General features: G+C 43.0%; 1 protein-coding gene across 1 annotated transcript in view; it reads left to right on the top strand.

Moving 5' to 3' along the window:
• The window catches only part of si:dkeyp-14d3.1 (transmembrane protein 132C), a 1,037,882-nt gene that overhangs the window by 858,513 nt on the left and 157,603 nt on the right, over window positions 1-21,766 (top strand). The gene's annotated exons all lie outside the window — the stretch shown is intronic.

Raw genomic sequence — 21,766 nt, 5'->3', positions numbered from 1 at the left:
TTCCCTGGAATTTCGAAGGTTAAGGGGTGATTTGATCAAGGTTTTCAAGATATTAAAGTGAACAGATAGGGTAGATTGGGAAAAACTATTTCTGCTAATTGGGGAATTTAAGGCAAGGGGGAATAATCAAAAAAATTAGAGCTAGACCTATCAGGAGTGAAATTAGAAAACACATTTCGCACAAAGGGTGCTAGAAATCTCGAACTCTCTTCTGCAAACAGCAGTTGATGCTAGATTCATTATTAATTTTTAAATCTGAGATTGATAGAGTTTTGTTAGCTAAAGGTATTATGGGATATGGGGCAAAGAAGGGTATAGGGAGTAAGTTCACAGGTCAGCCATGATCTCATTGAATGGCAGAACAGGCTTGAGGGGCTAAATGGTCTACTCCAGTTCCAAAATCCTCTGTCCTACTATGCCCCACTGCATTTCCATGACATGAAATGCCATGCATATCATTTGGTGATGGCGTGTATATTTCAACCCAACTGCCTGTCTCAGTGACCAAAATTTGAAATGACCAGCTATATCTCATAAATGAATATTTTAACAATATTAGAGACATTTGAAATACGATGGATGATCTCCAGCCAAACTCCAACATTGACTGCCAAGGTTACCACAGCAATCAATATTTATACCTCAGGCTAATTCCAGACTGCCACAGGGACATCAGTCAATCAGCCAGATACAGATGTAACAAGCAGGTGACTGATGCCTTGTTTGCTAGAAAAAGCAATTACATCACTTTCCTTTTGGACAACCGACAATAGCACGATAGATTGGACTTCAGTTTTTACAAATGGAAAGATTCTGCAAGTGAAAAGCATCACTGAACGCACACGTGGCTCTACTGGATCCTGCGTACAACGTATTTACAAAACAGAGCACTATCACTCTTTCAACATTCAGCTCATCTGTGACAATCAGCTCAGTTTCATAAAATGCACACTGCCGAGGCAGCAGTCATGATGCATCCATTGTAACCCCATTATTTGACCCGCAAAATGAAGTACAATATTCTACAAGCATCTGCCGACCACAGGTACAATGAGGTGTATTCAGCTTTCAGGATCGGTAATGAAGTGGTCAGAGGCATACTGAAGCAACCTCAATGTCGCCTGGACCATGACTTCAGGATCAATGCGGTCTGCTACACGCTTCACAACTTTGTGAACCAACTAGGCATATATATTACCTAGAGGAAGACAACCAATCACAGCAAGGAGATAAAGAGAATGAACCACAGGATTCAGAAAATACTGCTGCAGTCCCTTTTCAGGCAATTAGAACTATATACCAGGCTGTCATCTAGGTGATCGTCTCCTCAGTCCTCCATGGAGCCATTGCCTCAACAAACCTATGTGCACTTTCACCATTCCATCATCAAAGCCACTTTCACCTGCTTTGCCTATAAATAAACTACTGGGGGTCCCATTGCTGGCACTGATGATGCATTATGGAATACCATACCAGGCACATTCTCTGGACAAAGTTTAACTCCAGTGCAACAACATTTTAATGAAATAACAATGATGTTTTTGAAATGATTGGCAGAAAAGGTTCAAGGGGCTGAGTGGCCTGCTCTTCCTATGTGTGCACCTAATGCTTAGCACTCTGGTAATTCACCTTTGCTGCAGGCTCTGGACCCTAATCCATTTCCTTTATGTATTCTCCTCTTAGAAGGGTCAGAGTGCTGTGTGTCAGTGGCTGGTCTACTTTCTTGGGTCATCAAATGGCCCAATTCCTGGTTCTGCCACATCTGCAACAGTAGGTTTTCGAACAATATAGTCATGATGGCTATCTTTGAAATACAGGTGGCATCAGAAAAAGTCTCGCATTATGTGCTTCATTTTATACTTTGGTGTGTCGTGCAGGCCCCCACCTGCCTAGAATGAGGCACATTAATTTCGCCACATGGACATCAAACTTCAAATTGTTGCTGGGAAGAAAAGAGGGCCTGTTACAAGGAATTGCCAGACCCCTAGCCGGAAAGAATTTTTGCATCCTAGCAGATAGTGTTGGAACAAAGGAACCGGTCCCTGCTCCCAATATACAGAACAGACGTGGTCAGACCAGTTTAGTCACATGACTAACTGGCTATTGCAGAGTTTTGAACTGAGAGTTTTAAATTGGAGAAACAGTGTTTGAAGACAGAAAGCTCCTGGCTGCTGGATTGAGAACATCTCTCTCCTGTCTGCTCCCGTCTCTTTCTCACCAGCTTCGGAATCCGTTGAAGACACATGAACCCCAAGAGAGAAAAGTCTCCTACAGTGAACAAGGTTTAAGAAGAATATTGGGCCCCAACAAAAAGCAAGAATTACCTTCAAGCAAGGACTCTACAGTGAGCTTGAAGAACCATAACAACTCTTCAGATATTGCCTCAAACATTTCCATATTATTTCTTCTTATCTTTTCTGTCCCTTTCTGCTTGTGTGTATCGCGTATGCATGCTAGCATGAGCATGTTGTGTATCCGTAGGTGTTAACCGAATTAGAATTTAAGTTTTAATAAATTTCACTTTTTTTCTTTCAACCTAAGAAAGCCTGTTTGTGTTTGTTTCTTCACCTTAAAATTGGAAAGCAGTGAACAAGGATTCACCAAGGGGGCGCTAAAAACACGGCGTGTTTAAAATTAAACCCTGTTACAGTAAGACCAGGTTATGGCTGAGAGGGACCGCTAGACACCTTTCTCACCAGGTCGTAACAGATGCCGGTGAGTGAGTAGAATGAGAAGGAAGAGCAAGAGAAAGAGAATATTAACCCTAGCAGGAGGCTTTCAAATACACCAGCTGCTATTTCCTCCATGCCCTGTTGGCCAATGATCTGGAGGAAGACCTCCAAAAAGTTAATCAATACTTTTTAAGTTATGTGGCCCTCTTCTTACACATGATCGGTGCCGCCACCTGACTGCCGAACGATTTGTGGCCTTCTCCAGCAAACAGAGAAGCAGAAGTTCAAATTGCCAGGAGGATGTACAATCATACTTAAGTGTTAATGTGTAACCTATAGTGGGTACGATTACATGTGAATGCAGCATGTGGCTATGTTCAGATGCAATGATTTGTTTTTGGGTGGATTCCTTTGAGGATCTGACAGGAGGAACATTTAGAGCTGTAAGTTGTTTGTGCAAAGTGTGCTCTGCTGTATAATTACTATGCCTGATAATCTTTCAAAGCACTGTACAATAGTATGAGAGGAAGGAAACTCTATGTGCCATGCATACTTTGAACAACTAAATAACATAAAGTATGGATGGGTAGTCCTATTGATGAGGTCAACAAACTTTCTGCCCACTGGCTGTCAGCTCTTCTGAGTATAAGACCTTGACACTGCTTGTTGCTTATCTATATGAATAGTGCACTGGGGTACCAAACAGTACCACTCCTCTCTACTGAATTTGCTCCAGCAAATCTTGGGAATGGGGATGCTGCAGCAGTTCTAGTTGCCATTATTCTTTGAAATGTTGCCACCAAAACTACACCTCTCCTTACATTGCCTCTGCAGGCCTCTAAATCCTTCAGCAGTTTGAGGATCTTATCTCCTGAGCAGCAGATTCCCATTGGACAGACATAATTCATGTGGAGCACTTGATCATTAGGCTGAACGCAGACCTTCCAGAAGGTCTCAGAATTGAAACGCAGTCAGGATTGCCAACTCTGGTTGGACGTATTCCTGGTGATTTCACCACATGACCTCCTGCCACCAACTGCCCGCCCAGTCAAACAGCCTTGTCTCCCATTGCCAATATTTCTATAATGAATAAAAACTGTTCAAAGACTATGAAAAAAGTTACATAATTCTTTTAATGCCACTATTTTTCTCACAGACCGTTTACAGCACTGTCCTGTGTTAATTGTGTGATTCTATGCAGGTGAAGGGAGGAATTAATTGGGGATTTAGTTGAGCACTTAAAAGCAGACACTCACTGGGACTGGGAGACGGTTTTGAGTGAGGAGCTACATGTTTGTAATCCTTTTACTCTGCACAATAAATGTAAAACTGAGTAAATATAGGCTCCAGCCTTATCCTTCCATAACAAGCTATCTGGAATTTATCATTCTGGAAATTAGTCTTTCATTGCTGGAGATGCCAGGGCAATCCTGGAGGTTGGCAACCCTCGCTGCATCTCCATCCAGTTTAGTCCATGCATAGATCCAAAAATCAGCTCTATTCACGTTTGGAGAATATTCTATGAAGCAGTTGAGCTGTCAGAACAGCTGAAGGTTTCTTCGATCACTAAATGCAATTAGATGAAGCAGTGCATATGTCCAGTATCTTCCTGCTGTGAGAATGAGGATAACGATCCAAATTGCAAATGATAGTTCATTTGCTTTTTGGAAAATGAGAAGTCATTGTGGCACTGGTTTGATTACACTGGAAGGATTTAAAGTAGTGCTTCTGACAAGCTCTAAAGATTAAAGGATTCTAAAATCTGTCAAAAGCTGTGAACACGATGGTGCATTGGCCTCTTGTCACTTGTGAGCTTTCCCAGTTTAATTTGCAATGCTTTGTTACTGGAACCCATTCATTCCCCGATTTATCAAATCTGGATCCTGTTGGTTTGAGAAGTATCGTGCTTTGTAGATGGCTTGTCGCAATAAGGTGTGATTACAGATTTATTCCATTCTGTAGCACAGTGTTAGGTTGGGTTTGTGTTTATTCCTAACAAGCCTTGACATGACTTCTAACATGAAGCCAGGTAATATGGTTCCAATGTAGAATTAGTAAGGCATGAGCAAATGACCTGCATTTCCTTGGGGTTGAATCTTTAATCATTAACTGCACAGGCTGTGGCAAAATGAGTGTTCAAAAAAATTAATTTAATCACTCAACACTTTCACTTGTATGTATGAATAAATTAAATGGCTGCAGTTCATAGTATCAGATGATTAATATGCTGTTCTGGTTATTGTCATGTGTTAGCACAGTTTAATTAATTAAAAATGACCCAAATTGTGCAAATGGTATTTCTGGAAAATGTAGCTGTCCCTTTGCGATGAGGGAAGGTAGCTCCTCAGTGACTACAGCTACATGTTACAAGTGGGTATCTGCTCTGACAGCTTCCATCATGTGGAAAATACAATGTTCTAATTCAGCTTGAAAGGAGCAGGGAACAAAAAACGTTTCTTAAGCTTGCTTTTCTGAAGCTGGTGATGAGATTGTACAAGATAATTCTGTGATTCCACACTCCTAGTGGAGAGTCGCACCCACAGAGAGTACAAACCGGAGAACTGAAGGTACACTTACAGACCTCTCTCCAACCTGTTCTGCCTTCCAGTCCAGCTTACCTGCTGGGCATGTTGTATTACCCTGTACATTGTTGTGGGTGAGCACCATTTGTTGAGTGATTAGAAAGCATCTGACAGCGCAGGCAGGGATTTCTTTTTATATAACTGCATATTTGAAAGGGATCAGGAGTTGGATTTTATTTTGGAAAGTTGAGGATATTCAGCAGCTTTGCAACTGAATATTTTAAGGAGATTGGAAAAGGGATACCAGGAATGCTATAAGGTGGGTACATGGAGTCATGCTACAGATTGGCCATGATCTAATTGAATGGTCGGACAAGCATGAGGACCTAAAGACAGAAAGTGCTGGAAATACTCAGCATGTCTGGCAGCACCTGTGGAGGGAGAAGCAGAGTTAACATTTCAGGTCTGTGTCCTTTCATCAGAACTGGCAAAGGTTAGAAAATAATTAGATTTTAAGCAAGTGAAGGGTGGGTGGTGGGTGGTGGGGTGGTGGGCGGGGGATAGTGGGGAAGAGAACAAAAGGGAAGGTGTCTGATAGGGCAGAGGGTGGAAGAGATTAAAAAACAAAGCTGTCATGGGACAATGGCAAAGAGCGTGTTAATGCTTGTGGTGAAAGACAAAGCATTAGTCCAGAGAGAGCGTTAATAGCGGAATAGCGAGTAGCTCTGTCTACATGAGAAACAGGCACATAGTTTAAAATAAAATAAAATGAACAGATAAAAATATAAAAAAGGCCAGTCATGCTCTGAGGTTATTGAATTCAATGTTCAGTCCGCAAGGCTGTAGAGTGCCTAATTGAAAGATCAGGTGCTGCTCCTCGAGCTTGCTTTGATGTTCACTGGAACACTGGAGCAGGCCAAAGACAGAAATGTGGGCATGAGAACAGACAGGGGGTGTTGAATTGGCAAGTATGAGGAACTGAATGGCCTGCTCCTGTTCTTGTGTACACACCTAAACTAAGATCTAGAAATAGTGGGAATATACAAAAGACCAGAATGCATTCAAAATGTGCAAGGTAGGTTAATATTTTAATGGGTCATTTTATGTGAAGTTGAAGGCCCAGACTTGAAATGTTAACCAATCTCTCAAATTCACACAGGGACTGATCTGTGCATTTCCAGCATTTTCTGCTTTTATATTTTGAATTTCATTTTGAGAATGTGGAATGCACCCAACCACTGACTGATTCCTGAAACATATGTGCCTCTAGTTTGAGTTCCGTTAGTTTTCAGCTTCTAATCAAATATAACAATCAGATCACGATAGTCACAGATGAGGAAGGCCATTCAGCCCATCATAGTTCATACATTCAGGAAGGCATAAAAGTGCAGAGTTACTTTTTCCATACAGTTTGCTATCTTATTTGTATATCTCTATAACATCACCTGTGAGCTAGTTCCTTTCAAAGCTGAAAAGCCCAAATTTCTACAAGTTTCTTCTCAACTCAGATCCCTAGATCTCAGAATAAATCTCTTGGCTCCACACTGCACTTTCTCCAATGCTTAACTATCCCCCTAATGTCTCGTTGGTCAGAACTGGACACAGTCCTCAAGCCAGTCATTTGTTTAAAGGTTTGGAAAAAGCAGTTAAAATGAGGGGAGTTAATAAAATAAAAAACGTGTTTGCCTATTTTGGCGGAGGCCTCCAGCGGCTTCTTTAAGGACCCCTGCTTAGGCTGCTGTAGACCTTGTACAACTAGTTGTAGCTTGCACAGTGCAAGCTCCAACTTGTTTTAAAATGAACTGAGCAAACAAGTTCTAACATGGGTGTTAGTATCCTCATTTTAATATTGAAATGAGGCCTGCTCACATCTCGGGCATGCTCCAGGCCTGCCTGAAAAAGAGCCCTGACGAATTGAGCGATGCACACACAAATCATCTCTCTACCATCACTCTACTTAATTTGTCAACATTGTGTCCATTATACACCTAACAAACAGGAGCAACAATGTTTAATTTATGCCCCATTGTTTAGTTTAGTTTAGAGATACAGCACTGAAACAGGCCCTTCGGCCCACCGAGTCTGTGCCGACCATCAACCACCCATTTATACTAATCCTACACTAATCCCATATTCCTACCACATTCCCACCTGTCCCTATATTTCCCTACCACCTACCTATACTAGGGGCAATTTATAATGGCCAATTTACCTACCAACCTGCAAGTCTTTTGGCTTGTGGGAGGAAACCGGAGCACCCGGAGAAAACCCACGCAGACACAGGGAGAAATTGCAAACTCCACACAGGCAGTACCCAGAATTGAACCCGGGTCGCTGGAGCTGTGAGGCTGCAGTGCATTCTGATTTGTGAATGAAAACTCTTAAATTACCGTACCCATTATTACAAATGTTTTATAAAGGTTATAGTACTGCTTTAGTAAAATCGCTGTATAAAAGACCAGTCATAACCTCATCAGGGCAACAAAGGATGGGCAATAAGTGCAGTCTTGTATCTGTCACCATGACCTGAGAACAAACTAAATCATGGTGAGTAGTTACATTTTAATTCATGAGAAAAACTGATCCATTGCTATCCCTGACCCTAAGGCAGCACAGACAGGTGGGGGAATTGCTGGAGTGAGGTTATGCTGATATAACTGTTTGAAGTAAGCAACATATATTTTCAGTAGCTTCACGACAGGCAAGGATCAATCATTATCATTGAACATAACTGCATGTTACAACTCACCCACAAGGCAACAGCTGCATCACATTTATTTTATTTATTTAGAGATACAGCACTGAAACAGTCCCTTCTGCACCCTTGCCACCCTCAGTGCTTCCTCCAAGTGGTGTTCAACATGGAGGAGTACTGATTCATCAGTTGAGGCAGTGGTGCAGTAGGTGGTAATCAGCAGGAGGTTTCCTTGCCCATGTTTGGCCTGATGCCATGATAATTCATGGGGTCCAGAGTCAATGTTGAGGACTCCCAGGGCAACTCCCTCCCAACTGTATACCGTTGTGCCACCACCTCTGCTGGGTCTGTTCTGCCAGTGGGACAGGACATACCCAGAAATGGTAATGGTGGTGTCTGGGACGTTGTCTGCAAGGTATGATTCCTTGAGTATGATTATGTCAGGCTGCTGCTTGACTAGTCTGTGGGACAGCTCTCCTAATTTTGGCACAAGCCCCCAGATGTTAGTAACGAGGACTTTGTAGGTTCGGACTTGCTGTTGTCATTTCCAGTGCCTAGGTGAAGGGGCATGAGTGAACCAGATGGGTTTTCGCGACAATCAACAATGGTTTCATGGCCATCATTAGACTAGCTTTTTAATTCTAGATTTTACTTTTATTAATTGAACTCAAATTCCACCTTCTGCTGTGGTGGGATTCAAACCCATGGCCCCGGGGGGCACTCTGGGTTTTTGGGTTACTAGTCCAGTGACAATGCCACTACACCACTGCCTCCCCACCTAAATCAATGAATGAGCAGAAATCCTTGTCCAGGCCTGAGATTTCTTCTGAATTGTTAACAATTTGGCAATTTGAAACTGTCAGCTTAAAATGTTGATGTTTGCCATGTAGGCGTTTCTGTACGGTTAAACTGAGGCTTCATCTCATTTTCCAAAACATTTTCCCTCCTGCACCAGTAACCTTAGAGAGGAGAAACATCCAACAATATAGAGAAAGTGAATTCTTAGTCTGTCATGGTGTCTGAAGCAGGCTTTTGCTGGGTCCTAAGCAGTCATGGGAGGCAGGGAAATCCACTGGCTAGCTTCCTATTAATTCTTAAATGGGGAAAAGACCAGAAGAGTTTTCAGATCACAATCTCTGCTTCAACACTGCTTTCTTAAGGTCAATATAAAAATACCATTAGTGATAAAAGCTTAATGGTTTGTCTCATGGCACCAACCAGTCGCTGGTTGATGTCTGCACTGATCATCGTTGAGGGATAAAATTCGGCGAATTCTTTTCAGATCTATGTAACGTCACTTACTGTAACATATTCTTATGAAGTTATGGACCTCCTGTATGGTGAGGTAGCCGGGGCCAGATGACCAGTGGGGGGGCCCAAAACTCCGCTTCAAGGATGCTTGCAAATGTGACCTGAAGGCCTTAAATGTTGACTTTCGCACGTGGGAGTCACTAGCTGGTGAAAGAGGGAAATGGCGACACATCTTGTGGACTGGTAACTCTGTACAAAACTCTGGTGCGGCCGCACCTGGAGTATTGCGTGCAGTTCTGGTCACCGCATTAAAGGAAGGATGTGGAAGCTTTGGAAAGGGTGCAGAGGAGATTTACTAGGATGTTGCCTGGTATGGAGGGAAGGTCTTACGAGGAAAGGCTGAGGGACTTGAGGTTGTTTTCGTTAGAGAGAAGGAGGAGGAGAGGTGACTTAATAGAGACATATAAGATAATCAGAGGGTTGGACAGGGTGGATAGTGAGAGTCTTTTTCCTCGGATGGTGATGGCAAACACGAGGGGACATAGCTTTAAGTTGAGGGGTGATAGATATAGGACAGATGTCAGAGGTAGTTTCTTTACTCAGAGAGTAGTAGGGGCGTGGAACGCCCTGCCTGCAACAGTAGTAGACTCGCCAACTTTAAGGGCATTTAAGTGGTCATTGGATAGACATATGGATGAAAATGGAATAGTGTAGGTCAGATGGTTTCACAGGTCGGCGCAACATCGAGGGCCGAAGGGCCTGTACTGCGCTGTAATGTTCTATGTTCTATGGTGTGCACTACCATGATGACCAGTTGCTATAGCAGCTTGGCAACAGGCGCCAATGTCAAAAAGAACAACTCACAGCATCACTTGGCAGCTTCAGGTGCAGTACTTGTGGCAGAACCTGCCTCTCGAGGATTGGCTTTCACAGACATCAACAAAGGTGCACCAAGAGAAAACACCCCACCTAAATGGATTGTTTGCTGCGTGTCCACCATTTTTCATAGACATCAGGATGCCTACCTATGAAGTTAGTGAAGGACGTCTGATAGAGAGGCCTCGTTGTATGAAATCTTCTTTGGTCGCTCACTCTTACCTGACTGCTTGTGTGAAATCTTTCAGTAAATAGTTAAAACTAAATGCCATGGAACGTTTTAATTACCACCAGCCCAGTTGTTCTCTGCTCAAGCCTGTCTCAGAGACTTAAATAAGCTTTGAAAGAAATCCAGACCTTTTAAATACAGGCATTCTTCTCAGATTGCTTCACTCCAGGTAATTTAATCCTAACTTTACTCATGGGATTCAACACCGGGCCAAAATAAAACAAAAGTACTACTGTCACACTGAGTTAGTAGTACGAAACCATTAATGGGCTGAAGTTCTGTTTAAATTAGATATCCTATTTATCTGTAACTGTGAAATTTTTAAATGCCTTCTGCACGAATCAGTTCCAATCTTTTTTTCCAGTAATAAATGAGGAGGTCAGAATCCCAGACTATTAATAAAAATGAAAGGTAGTCAAATCCTCATTTATATGATGGGTGTTGAGATGAGCTATTGAGATAAATTGATTTTATCCCCTAAAGTGTGTTCTGAATATCATCACACAACATCATAACAGGACCTACTTCTTCCTCTCTGCCGACTGACATAAATCTGACATATCCAGACACTGCAGCAGTTGCGACTCATGGTCATTTGTGCAGAACTGGATCAGTTGATTTCAGAACATCTTCTGTACAGTAGCTGATGGTAAATTTGCTAATATATTCAGATATATTTATTTGGAGCCTTTGATAAATATTCATATGGCCTCTCATGAAAGCAGAACAGCAACCTTCTCAGGGCACTTAGGGATGGGCAATAAATGCTGGCCTCGCCAGTGATGCTCACATCCCATGAATGAATTAAAAAAATGTAAGTTCAAGGTGATATCAGGAAGCATTTCTTCACACAAAGGGTCGGAGAAATCTGGAACTCTCTCCCCAAAACGTTGTTGAGGCTAGGTCGACTGAAAATTCAAAACTGAGATTGATAGATTTTTGTCAAGCAGGGGGGTATTCAGGTTACCGAACCAAGGTGGGTAGATGGAGCTAGGGTACAGATCAGCCATGGCTCGAGGGGCTGAATGGCCTACTCCCGTTCCTATCTTCATTCATAAAAAGAAAAAAAGACTTGTATTTATATAGCACCTTTCACAACCACTGGACTTTGTAGCCAATGAAAGTAGTCACTCTTGTAATGCAGGAAACACAGCAGCCAATTTGTGCACAGCAAGCTCCCACAAACAGCAATGAGTTGATGACCAGATAATCTATTTTTGATTGAGGGATAAATATTGGCCAGGAGACTGGGAAAACTCCCCTGCTCGTCTTTGAAATAGTGCCATGGGATATTTTACATCCACCTAAGAGGGCAGGGAGCCTCAGTTTAACATTTCATCCAAAAGATGGCACCTCTGACTGTGCAGAACTCCCTTCAGCATTGCACCATCAGCCTTGGTTTTTGTCCTCAAGCTAAAGTGGGACTTAAACCTAGAATCATATGTTTCAGAGACAAGAGTGCTACCAGGTGAGCCACAGCTGACGCAACAGTTCTGAGAGAATAAACAAGATGGGTAGAAAGTTGTATCTGGAGAGAGATTCATATGAGTATTAAAAGGACCTTCTGCACTTGTAACAATTCCTGCTCAAGTGTATATATTATGTGGCAATTGGAGTTACTGCAGGCCAGATACAGCGATATAGTGCACCAGCTTGTGTTGCTATGCCATCTGATTGTTTTAAGAGATACAACTATAGTGGGAATAAGTTTAGGCAATTTTAGAGTTATCTCAGGAAATAAGCATGTCAACATTCTTATAGGCAGCAATGTCGAGGCGAAACCAGGACAGTTCTATACCAAAACCTCATAATTTGGTCCACTGACTCCTACTCACATTCTTGTTATTGTTCTTCCAGTCCTGATCTTTCACACATTGCCCTCTTATCATCTGTAAACAACAGCAAGCAATAATCAAATTGGAGCTCTCTTTTGGACAGGTTTTCCTTTTTTTGAAAAAACAGCTGTGGCCATTTTTACACAATTTTTTCTTGTTGAAGAAATAAGACTTGGCATGACTCAGCTGCAGTCACTTGGTTGCCAATCATTCTCACTGTTTTGCTTGGTGAGGTTCTGTTTGTTTAACAGCATAACATAGAAAGATAGCAAAGAAGTGGAAATGGTATAAACTTATACATTTCTTTTACTGACATAACACTCAGTTTTTATCTTTATTCTAATTAAGTAACCTATTAAGTCAATTATGTGAATGACACTTAATTTGCAATTGTAAATGAGGTTAATTAATACTCAAATGTAAATTTTCTATGAAACTTGAATGGTATATTTGTTTTGCTAAAAGACAGCAAATTGCTGAAATACACTGATTTGATTACATTTGCATATGTTAATTAGATAATACACTTTCCTTAATAACTTAATAATAACTGGGGCGGCGCAGTGGTTAGCACCGCAGCCTCACAGCTCCAGCGACCCGGGTTCAATTCTGGGTACTGACTGTGTGGAGTTTGCAAGTTCTCCCTGTGTCTGCGTGGGTTTCCTCCGGGTGCTCTGGTTTCCTCCCACATGCCAAAAGACTTGCCGATTGATAGGTTAATTGGCCATTATAAATTGCCCCTAGTATAGGTAGGTGGTAGGGAAAATATAGAGACAGGTGGGGATGTGGTAGGAATATGGGATTAGTGTAGAATTAGTATAAATGGGTGGTTGATGGTCGGCACAGATTCGGTGGGCCGAAGGGCCTATTTCAATGCTGTATCTCTAAAACTAAAACTAAACTAAACTTGAGCATCACAGGCAAGGTTATTTATGCTTTTGCTAAGCTCTTTGCCAAGCTCCACTGTAGCCTATTTAATTAACTTTACAAGGCTCATAGTACCTCTGGCAAATTTATACAAAAGTTAGAATGTATATATTGATCACCGCAGTGTGCCAGTGGTGGAGGGACTGAATGTTTAGATGATGAATGGGCTGCTGATCAAGTGCATTGCTTTGTCCTGGATGGCGTTGAGCTTCTTGAGTGTTGTTGGAGCTGCACCCATCCAGGCAAGTGGAGAGTATTCCATCACACTCCTGACTTGTGCCTTGTAGATGGTGGACAGGCTTTGGGAAGTCAGGTGGTGAGTCACTCACCGCAGAACACCCAGCCTCTGACTTCCTCTTGTACCTGCAGTATTTATTGTACTGGCCTAGCTAAGTTTCTGGTCAATGGTAACACCTAGAATGTTGATGCTGAAGGATTCAGCAATGGCAATGCTTTTGAATGTCAAGTGGAGGTGGTTAGACTCTCTCTTGCTGGAGGTGGTCATTGTCTTGCACTTGTGTGGTGTGAATGTTACTTGCTACTTATTGGCCCAAGCCTAAATGTCAGTCAGGTCTCGCTGCATGTGGGCACAAACTGCTTCAGTATTTGAGAAATTGTGAATGCAAGTAAACATGGTGCAGACATCAGCGAACATCCCCACTTCTGACCGTATAATGGACAAAAGGTCATCGATGAAGCAGCTGGAGATGGTTGGGCCAAGGACATTACCCTAAGGATCTCCTGCAGAGATGTCCTGGGGCTGGATGATTCACCCAATGGAGAGTTCCCCCACACCACCCTCATCCCCATTAATTACAATTTTATTAACACTTAATGCCAAATGCACTCTCATCTAATGTCTGTTCTTTTGTCCATATCTGGACCATAACTGTAATGAGTCAAGTGGTCCTGGCAGAACCCAAACTGAGCATTGGTGAGCAGGTTGTCAGTGAGTATCAGTTGCTTGATAATCCTGTTGGTGGCACCTTACATCACTTTGCTGATGATTGAGAGTAAAATGATGGGGTGGTAATTGGCTGATTGGATTTGGCTTGCTTTTTGTGGACAGGACGTACCTGGGCAAATTTCCACTTTGTTGGGTGGATGCCAGTATGGTCGCTGTACTGGATAGCTTGGACAGAGGTACAGCTAGTTTTGGAGCATAAGTCTTCAGTAATACAGCCGAGATGTTGTCAGGGCCCATAGCCTTTGCTGTCTCCAGTGTGCTCAGCTATTTTTTGATAGCAGGTGGAATGAATTGAATTGGCTGAAGATTGGCATCTGTGATGCTGGGGTCCTCAGGAGGAGGCCAAGATGGATTATCCATTTGGCTCTTCTGGCTGAAGGTGATTGCAAACACTTCAGCCTTGTCTTTTGCACTGACTTCCTGGGCTGTCATCATTGAGGATGGGGAAGTTCATGGGGCTTCCTCCTCCCGTTAGTTGTTTAATTGTACACCACCATTTATGACTGGATGTGGCAGGACTGCAGAGCTTTAATCTGATCTGTTGGTTGTGGGATTGCTTAGCTCTGTCTATTGCATTCTGCTTCCACTATTTAGTATGCATGTAGTTTTGTGTTGCAGCTTCACCAAGTTGGCACCTCATTTTTAGGTGCCTGGTGCTGCTCCTGGCATGCTATTTTACACTTGTCATTGAACCAGGGTTTGTCCCCTAGTTTGATGGTAATGGTATAGAGTGAGGGACATGCTGGGCAGTGAGATTACAGATTGTGATGCAATACATTTCTGCTGCTGTGTTCTTGAGGACTCGGCCAGCTCAGACAGTAGTGGTGTTACCAACCGACTCTTGGTAATGAACATTGAAGTCTCCTACCCGGAGAATATTTTGCACCCTCTCTACCCTCAGTGATTCTTCCAAGTGGTATTCATCATGGAGGAGTACTGATTCATCAGCTGAGCAGGAGCCGTAGGTGGTAATCAGAATGAGGTTTCCTTGCCCATGTTTGACCTGATGGCATGAGACTTCATGGTGTCTGGGGCCAATGGTTGAGGACACCCAGGGCCACTCCCTCCTGTCTCTACAGCACTGTGCTGTCACCTCTGGTGGAACAGGATGTACCCAGGGATGGTGTTGGAGGAGTCTGAGATGTTAGTTGATAGTTATGATTCTGCAAGTAGGACTGTTAGGCTGTTTCTTGACTAGTCTGTGGGACAAGTCTCCCAATTTTGGGACAAGTTGCAAGATGTTAGTGAGGAGGACTTTGCCGAGTTGACTGGGCTAGGTGTAACTTTGCCATGTCCTGTGCCTAGGTTGATGCTGGGTGGTCCATCCACTTTTATTCTCATTGTTCTTTGCAGTGGTTTTGATACAACTGAGTGGCTTGCTAAGACTTTTCAGAAGGCAACGAACAGTCAACCACATTATTGTGGTCTGGAGTCACGTATAGGCCAGACTGAGCAAGGGTGCCAGATTTCTTTCTAAATTTGCTGTCAATTTAGTTACAAGTTACAAGAGGATATTGATAAGATGGTGGAATGGGCATAAATTGGTAGATAACATTCAATGTCAATAAATGTGAGATGGTACATTTTGGTTTTAAAAAAATGATAAATATGCTTCAAATGGGCAAGTCTCAGTGTTAGGTTTCCTACTCCAAGCACGAAGAAAGTAGACTTATGATTTCTGTGTGTGTAGGCTTTATTCAGATGGCTGCCCAGATCTGTCTTAGTTTCACTTTTGGAACCACACTCAGTCAGGGTTGATTGACAGCATAGTGAGCAGTCTTATAAACACAGCACAAAGCAATAAATCACTGAGCAATCAAACACACTAGATGATGGGAGAACAGAGGAACTTGACGGTTCAGGTTCACAAGATGTTAAAAGCAGCGCATCAAGTGGATAAGGCCATAAACAAAGCTAATGGAACATTGGGTTTTATGGCAAGAGGTGTGGGGTGTAGAAGTCGAGATCTGAGGGTGAATCTATATAAAACTTTAGTAAGATTGCAGTCAAAGTGCAGTGTGCAGTTTTGGACTGAACACTATGGGAAGGATGTAAAGGTAATTGATAGGATACAAGACAAATTGTTAGAATTCTGTCTGGTATAAAGAAATATAAATACGTAGAAAGACTTGAAAAATTGGACTTGCTTTTATTGGAACAAAGGAAATTAAGGGGATTTGGTAAAAGTGCTTAAAACTATGAAAGACTAGAAACACAGGTCAATTTTAACTCTGTTACGACCAGGTAAGAAAAGGGTCTAGGGGTCCCCTCTCAGCCTTTGCCTGGTTTAACCATAACAGGTTTAATTTTTAAAAACACCGTGTTTTAGCTCCCTCTCAGTGAATCCTTGTTCACCTCTTTCCAACTGTAAGGCAAATAAATCAATTAGACAGGTTTTCTTGGTGTCCAGTGTGTCCATCTGAGAATGGCAGCAGGCAGGCATGCCTGATTTTAATGGTCAGGCCTTATTAACAATGTTTCTGGCCAACCAAAAGGACCAGAAAGTTGGGGGGGGGAGGGTGGTGGGTGCGTGGAGCAGCTACCTGGCTGTTAAAATCAGACGGCAGGACACTGCCACCAGGACATGCAGGAATGGTCCCTGGCATGAAAGAAGGGTTTCAGGAGGGGAATTCCGGTCAGGTGATTGGGGGATGGGGAAGCTCAGGGCAGGGATGTCCTAAGCAAAGCACCCCTGCTTCACCTGACCCACAAGGAAACTTTAAAGAAAATCAATAAAAAACTTACTTTGCCGGGCCTCTTCTAGCCCTGACTCCTGTTCCCAGCAGGTTTGGCAATAATGTCATTGAAGCCTGATGTGCATATTTTAGAGGACTGCACCAGCCTTCAGCAGGGCAACCAGATTGAGGCAGGAAAAGAATGGGTAAGTCCACCATTCCATTTAACTGTCAGGTGAGGGAGTTAAAATTCACCCAAAGACTGTTTCCAGTAGTTGGAAGGTCTAGAACGAAGGACATAAATATAGGACTTAATGTAAGAGATTTAGGAAAGAGAACAAGAAAAGTTTTTCACACAAAGAATTGAGAGGCTGTGGAATGTGATGCAAGTGTTGTTGATTGAAGCAGAGATATTTAAGGAGAGATTAAACAAGTGGTTGAAGGAAATCAGAATAAAGAGATATGTGGAAGATAAATCAACACAGACTGATTGGGTGGAACAGCCTGTTCCCATGTTGTCATTTCTGTGTAATTCTGTGCTTTGGTTGCCTCTGATTGGGAGGGCATGTTGCTCATATTTACCCTAGTGAATACTTTGAGGAAACAATTGTAAATGCAAGAAAAACACATTGATCCTGTGAAGGTTCCAACTCAGTGTCTCTTTATTCCACTGGCACCAAACATGAAAGTACACTGATGAAAACTAAAAACATATCTTAAAGAAACAAACTTATTACAGTGGGCGATTGATGCTGATCCCCAACCCAAAGCTGGTGAACCATTGAGAGTTTAACTCTTTATTTTGAATCAGCAATGTGGCAGACTCGTTTGTTAATCAATGGGACGCAGGAATGCCTCGCTTCAGTAGGAGTGCAGGTTTGTGATCTTGGACCTTTCTCTCTCGACCTCTTATCCCCACTCTTCACAAGGTAGTTTTAGACTTAAATTCTGTACCCGAAGCACTGCAAGAACGAAGTTGAGACTAAGTATGCTTGTGGCTCTCCTATTGTTAGTTCTGCTTGATCATGAGCCACAGATTACCCTAATATCCAGATCACCAGAGGCCTCTTCAGCATCGCAAGGCTTCCATGCTCCCTAGCTGGTCCTCTGTGGCCCTTAATAGCTGGATGCACATCCAAATTCCCCTTTGCTGGCATGTTTTCCCATTGCCAATGCAGACCTTAGGCCACTCCCTCCAGCTCTTTCTTCCTCCCCTCACACTTGTACCTGATACCCATGGCTCCTTGGCTCCAGTCCTCGAAGCGACTTCTGGGTGCCAAAAACTGCCCCAACCTGGCGCTGTCCACCACCACTGCCACCGACTGGCCCAGAGGTGTGCACCTTGAGGAGAATGTCCGATGAAGCAAAAGCTACTCCAAACTCTGAGGAAATGTTTGCTCATCGGTTCACAGCAGCTGACAAGGAAACAGCGCAACCCTCCCGCTACACAATCATTCCAAATAATATTTGTGCTCATCCTCAGTTTTGAGCCTGTTTGCAACGTTCATACTTTTCGCCTCTGCGCTGACTAACTTCTTACTGTCGTGGTACTGAGAGAATATTTCTACCATTATGTCGTTTCTCTAGATTCCCCTTTATGCTCTTGATCACCGTTTTAAATTGTTTCCACAGGCTATAGGCATTGCTCGACAGCCAAAATATATTTTAAATGGAGATCGACAGGAAGCTCCTGTAAAAACAATGACTGTTAAACTCAACCACAATCATAGTATCAGCTCCCTCTTCCTTCAATTTGGGATTCTTTTTTGTTATCACATTACATTTAAGAAATCTCCCCTCCTTTTTGATCTCCATGGAGCTGGAGAGAGGGAGAAGGTAACAGTGGTGCTTTTAGTGGAGAAAGGAAATGGTAGCACCTCCTTTTGAAAAGATAAAAGAAAGCGTAGCATTTGGGGAGCAGTGGGAAGAGAAGTCTCCAGCATTTGGAAGGGTAAAGAGAAGCCAGCAAACTTAATACTGTAGTATACTATGGTGGACTCATAATCCAGAGGTCATGAGTTTAAATCTCACCATGGCAAGTTGTGACCTTAAATTCAGTAAATCTGATAATTTGGTGGACTGGTAATGGCAAAAAATGACCACAAAAGCTGCTGGACTGTTGTAATAACCTTACTGATTCAATAAAAGTCTGTTAGGGAGGGGAAGCTACCACCCCTACCTGGTCTGGCCAACATGTGACTCCTGTCCCATACTATGGGGTAGATTTTAACTTTCACTTCCAAGCAGTAAATGTGGTATTGCAGCTTGGCCACCCATAATACACCTCACTAGGTGTCAGCTATGGCTCAGTGGTTACACTCTTGCCTATCAGTCAGAAGGTTTTGGGTTCAAATCCCACTCTTAGAACCTGAGAACAAAGTCTAAGCTGAGGGGCTGCTGCATTATTGGAGGTGTTGTCCTTCAGGTGTGTTGGAAACTGGGATCCCATCTACCCTCTTAGGGATGTAAAATATCCCATGGGACTATTTCAAAGAAGACCAGGGGTGTTGTCCCAAGTGCCCTGGACAATATTTATCTTTCAACCAGCTACTAAAACAGATTATTTGGTCATTATCACATTGCTTCTTGGTGGGACCTTGCTGTGTGCAAATTGGTTGCCATGTTTCCTACATTAAAACAGTGACTGCATATCTTTGCTTCTTAAGCCCTCTGAAGTGGTCCAGTAATCCACTCATTTCAGGGGAACCATGACAATGCAATAAATGCTGCCTTGTCAGCGTCACCCACATCCCGAAAATCAAAAAGGAGATTTGGATGGAAGAGAAGCAGTACGTGGTGGATGAGAGGAAAAAGCACTAAATTCGCTTTTGATTGGGTTTGCAAACATGCAGCCCCAGAAAATGTTGATTTATGATGCTATTTGATATATTTTCCAGTATTTTGCAATCTGCACTTAAACATCTCACTTTTCCATCTGTAAGGAAAGGGACTTTTGCTTGATTTCATTGAAAGCTAATCTCGAGTTGCTATTTTTGGGAAGCAGCACTTGTATCCCATTTCAGACTTTCATGTACTTAAAGTGAAGGAATGTTGGGTATAGCTACAGCTTAAATTATAAACCCATGTCCCAGTGCACTTTCACTGTAATTACTTACTTTCACCCGTCATAAACTATTATTCAGGGCTGATTTTGAATTGGTGCTTTTTTGAAGGCTGTGTAATTTTTTTTGTTGAAGTAGTAGGTCAGCTTTTGCTAGTTTTCTACTTTGTCATGTTAGTTTATTATAGAAATTTACTGCGCTGAAGGAGACCATTTGATCCATTGGACTGGATTTTATAGATCCCCCTGAGGTGGGGTCAGAGGCGGGGGGCGCATGGAATCATGACAGGTGGCAGGGGTTGCCCCATTGCCAAGCTATTTTTGCCGGGGGTGGGATAGACCGACGACGGCCTTCCGCCCAGATGCCAACTGAGGCCTTAAGTGGCCTATTAACGGCGACGTAAAGACCTCTTACTGGCGCTTCTGGGATCCAACCAGTGGCAGGGTGGGGGGTGCCTCCACCACGCAGGGAGGGCACCTTGCAAAATGAGGCACCCTCTCTGTGGGTTTGGGTAGGGGTCACTCCTTCATGGACAATCTGGCCCACGGTAGGACACCTGCCAGCAAAACGTACAACTTCATGGGTCCCCCTCCACTTGGACTTTACACCCACCCTCCCACATCACCATCCCCGGGCCTTCTGAATGGGCCCCGCTGACCCTGCCTCACTTACCTGAGGTCCGGGGTTCCATCGCTGGGCCTGGGATCAAGGCCTCTGAAGTACTGGCAGTGGCCACCACTCCTGGTGGTGTTGCTGATACTGCTGAGCTGCCAGCCCTCTGATTAGCTGGCAGCTCTTGGAGGCGGGATCCCTGTCTTTAAAGAGATGGTGATCCCAGCACGGGACACTTAGGCTTCAAAACACCGGAGGATTGTTCCAATGAGGGGGCGGGGGCACAAAAAGGCTGAGGAGGGGTTCCCTCCGCCTTTTTGACCCGGCACCGGGAGCCCCGCCTCCTCCACAAAATCCAGCCTGTTATGTCGACAACCTCTCTCTAAAAGGGTTATCCACAGTCCCATTCCCTTCTCCCTTCTCTGGCATTTAAAAAAAATGTTTTTCAAATATTTATCCACTTCTATCTAGATTTACTGGATTTATCCAATCCATCTAGATTGATGGAAATGGGACCAGGGATGAGGAACTTCATTTGTTTGGAGAGATTGCAGAACCTGGGGTTATACTCCTGAGAGCAGAGAAGGTTAAGAGGAGATTTGATAGAGGCATTCAATTTCATGAATGGTTTTGATAGAGTAAGTAAGGAGAAACTGTTTCCAGTGATAGAAGGGTCGGTGAAAGAACCAGAGGTGACATGAGGAAACATTTTTTTTATTCAGTGCGTTGTTGTGATCTGAAATGTACTGCCTGAAAGGGTGGTGGAAGCAGATTCAATAGCAACAGTCAAAAGAGAATTGGGAAAAAAAATACAGGGCTATGGGAAAAGAGAAGGGGAGTGGGATTAATTGGACAGCTCTACCAAAGAGCCAGCACAGGAATGATGGGGCTGAATAGCCTCTTTCTGTGCTGTATCATTCTATGATTCCCTCATAAAAGAGGTAATGATTTCTGCTTCCACTTCTGTTTTTTTGATGGGGCATGCCAGGTCCTAACAACCTTCTGCTTTTAAAACAAATTCTTCTAACCTCTCTCTTTAGTTTTAACAATGATAAAGTTTTGACCTCTAGTAATGGACTTTTTTTTAAACTATTTTTCTTACAAAAATAAACCAAAACTTTTGAACATCCTTATGAGATCTCCTCTTAAGATTCTTTATTCTCATGAAAAGAGCTCCAGTTTTTTTAGTTTTGGTTCTTAACTAAAGCCTCTCATCCCTGGTGACCTTTATTGAATTTCTTCTGAATCCTCTCCGTGCTCATGTCCTGGTGTTCTGTGGTGCAACTCATTATTAATATGTCTTAAATCTTTTCATAGTAACCAAATCAAGTCACCATTCACTAGCTAACATTTCATGAAATTCCTGTAGCAAAGTTTGGCAGTTGCCAATCAGAATTAATCTCTATCTTGCTTGATATATTTGGCAGCTTGCTGTAATTGCCC

The sequence above is a fragment of the Heterodontus francisci genome, chromosome 23, assembly GCF_036365525.1.
Source record: "Heterodontus francisci isolate sHetFra1 chromosome 23, sHetFra1.hap1, whole genome shotgun sequence".
NCBI lineage: Eukaryota > Metazoa > Chordata > Chondrichthyes > Heterodontiformes > Heterodontidae > Heterodontus > Heterodontus francisci.
The sequence above is the reverse complement of the archived record's forward strand: the minus strand, read 5'-3'. Positions and strand labels throughout refer to the sequence as shown.